At 43.8% G+C, this 3,231-nt stretch overlaps 1 pseudogene; it reads right to left on the reverse strand.

The window, feature by feature from the left end:
• Window positions 1-2,073, reverse strand: part of LOC102238636 — a 6,739-nt pseudogene extending 4,666 nt beyond the window's left edge.
• Window positions 2,074-3,231: the final 1,158 nt, after the last annotated feature.

Genomic DNA, 3,231 nt, shown 5'->3' on the forward strand with positions numbered 1-3,231 from the left:
CCTTCCCTCTGAGGTTCAACAGTCTGTTCATGCTTCTATGACTCTGGGTCTATTTTTGATCATCAGTTTATTTGGTTCATTAGATTCCACATATGCGTGAGATTTTGTGATACTTCTCTTTCTCCAACTGGCTTATTTCTCTTAGCATAATACTCTCCAGGTCCATCCATGCTGTTGCAAATGGTAAGAGTTCTTTCTTTTTTAATGCCCCATAGTATTCCATTGTGTAGATGCACCACAGCTTTTTTATGCACTTATCTGCTGATGGGCACTTAGGCTGTTTCCAAATCTTAGCTATTGTAAATTGCGCTATGAACATAGGGGTGCATATATCCTTTCTGAATGGTGTTTCTGGTTTTTTAGGATACATTCCTAGAAGTGGGATCACTGGGTCAAATGGGAGTTCCATTTTTAATTTTTTGAGAAAACTCCATACTTTTTTCCATCATAAATATATTCTTATCCCCGCCTTTTACATAGAAATTGGGGTACTGTATGGATTATTTTTGCATCCTGCCATTTTCATGTGCTAGCTGTCCTGAGATATTTTCACAGGGCCTGGAGAACTGCATTCTCTTTTTCACAGCTGTGTACTATTGTGTGAATACACCATGGTTTATTTATCCGCCCCTCTCCACATGGACACGGGTGTTTCCGGCCTCTCGCTCACCCATGCGCACCACTCTGCAAATAGTAATGGGATTTACCTGTCACTTGACTTCATGCTGGTTTAAGTGTAGCTGTAAAAAAATTCTCAGGAGTGAAATTGCTGAGTAAAAAAGTAAATGCATTTTTAATTTTGATAGGATTTGCCAACGAGCTCCCCAAAGGATCATACCATTTTGCTTTCTTGGCAGCAATTCATGAAAGAGCTGACTTCCGCTATTTATTACAGAACATGTTGTAAAATTTTTGGACTGGATTTTTGCCAACTTGATAGGTGAAAAATGATATCCTTACATAGTGTTGACTTGCATTATTCTTATTATAAGTGAGCTCAAACATCTTTTCACATGGGTAAGAGATCTACTTATTTTTCTGTGACCTGTTACTGTTTCTTGATCATATTTCTATTGCTTTTTTTGATATTATTTTCTACGCAGTTTATAGGTGGAAACTTTACTCTCATTATGGACATTTATTCTAAGGATCTGAGATAAGTCCTTTCAATGGGTGCATTTGTTTAAACCTTACAGCAAGCCTAGGAGTTGGGTATGGCCACCCAACTCATTAAAACAATGAGACAACTGAGGTTCAGAGCAGTTAGGTAACTGACTGTAGGCCACACAGCCAGTAAGAGGCAAAACTGATGTTCAGATGCAAGGTTGTCTTATTCCTAACGTCTTTCTTCTTAATCGCCAACATCACTGTTTTTCTTAGGCAGCGACCAGAATGGATGAATTCAGAGTGGCTTTCATGTCCCAAGCAAATATGACAGAGCAGGGTTTGCTGAGATCATGCTGGGTGGCCGCCGACGCCCCGCTGAGATTAGAAACATGCCCTGCCTAATCCGCCCAGTGAATAATCCACAGGAGATTGACTGCACATCCCCCAGGAAAGCTTCCCACCGGGCAACTGAAGCCGAGAGGAAACAGAAATGACAAGTGGCTGAAACTACACTGGAAAAGGACGACACTGAGTCAGGCATCAAAGAGTGTGTGTGGCCACTGGGAGCCAACACAGAACCAAACTTTTCTCAACCTTAGGAAGGTTCTCAACCTTCCTAATGCAGACCCTTTAATACAGTTCCTCATGCTGTGGTGACCCCCATTTCATTGTTACAAATTGAACATAATTAAAGCATAGTGATTCATCACAAAAACAATATGTAATTATATATGTGTTTTCCGATGGTCTTAGGCGACCCCTGTGAAAGGGTCGTTCGACCCCCAAAGGGGTCGTGACCCACAGGTTGAGAACCGCTGCTAGTGGCTTCCCATTAGGAGCCCAGAAAAACATTAAGTATTGCTGCTCCTTTTGCTCCTGCCATCTCACCTGGTTCTTCCTCAAACAGCGTGACCCGCACTCGGAGCTCAGTTCTTGGGAAGGGTCGTTCCCCCTCTCAGCTGTCATCTCTGTTTAAAGTTGCTTGTGCTGTGGATGAAAAATAGAGCTGGCCCCAAAGAGAAAAAGAGATAAAACCGTGGCTCGTTCTTGGCGTTTGACAAATCTGCAAGATTCGATGCAAGTGCATTTCCAGATGATTAAGACCCTGGGTTTCCGCTCGGAGAGTGTGAGGACAGACTCCCCGAGTAATGGAACCGCGGTCGTTTCCTGCCAGTTCAAAAGTATAGCCAAGATGCCCTTCTCACGCTTCGCACCAGTTGTGTTCTAAAAGCCATCTTCCTCGCAGCAGGCCTCCCGTTTTCTTTCACTTTAGCTTCTTGTGACTCAGTAAAGTAGTAAAGCAAGCGAGGGAGCAGGCGTGTTCACCAGCGTGTGCTAACAAGGTCCGGGTGGTGCCTCCTGATCGCGCACAGGAGGGGAGTGCAGCGGGCTTGGTGTTGCTGAGCATTTGATTAAAGTTCCCATTAGGACACCGACGTTCAGCATTTCCCTTGGATGTAGATGTTCAGAGGTAGAAAAACTCCTGGAAATGGGTTTTTAGCATTGACGGCATAGGTGAGCTGGTGCGTCTCACCAGGAACCTTTCTGAGCTGTAGCCACACCACAGAGCAGAGCGTGGCAAACTTTCTGTAAAGGGCAGATAGTAAATAACACAGCTTTAAGGTTTCTGTCACAAGTACTCACCTCTGCCATCCATCATAGTGCACAAGCAGACATAGCCAACACATAAATGAATGGGAATGGCTTTGTGCCAATAAAACTTTATTTGAAAACATAACAGGCAGTGGACAGGATATGGCCAGAGCCATGCAGCAAAACATGAGTGCCTTCCTCCCGGGGTAGGAAATCCTGCTCTGGGCAGTGCCCTCTATACAAATTTCCAAATATGGTTGCCTCCAGCCACAAAAAGAACTAGACAGCACCCAAAGGACCATGGGTGAGTTTTCCTCCAATTCTTTATTTTCATCGTTCTTCTTGCTCTTGTCTCCTTCTATTTTTTATTATTTTTAAATCTTCACCCAAGGATATTTTTCCATTGATTTTCAGATAGAGTGGAAGAAGGGAGGAGGGTGGGAGGAGGAAGGAGAGAGAAAGAGAGAGAAACACTGACGCAAGAGAGAGACATCCATTGGCTGGGGATCGAACCCATGACCCTTCAGTCTG

This window comes from Myotis brandtii, unplaced genomic scaffold, assembly GCF_000412655.1.
Source record: "Myotis brandtii unplaced genomic scaffold, ASM41265v1 scaffold140, whole genome shotgun sequence".
NCBI lineage: Eukaryota > Metazoa > Chordata > Mammalia > Chiroptera > Vespertilionidae > Myotis > Myotis brandtii.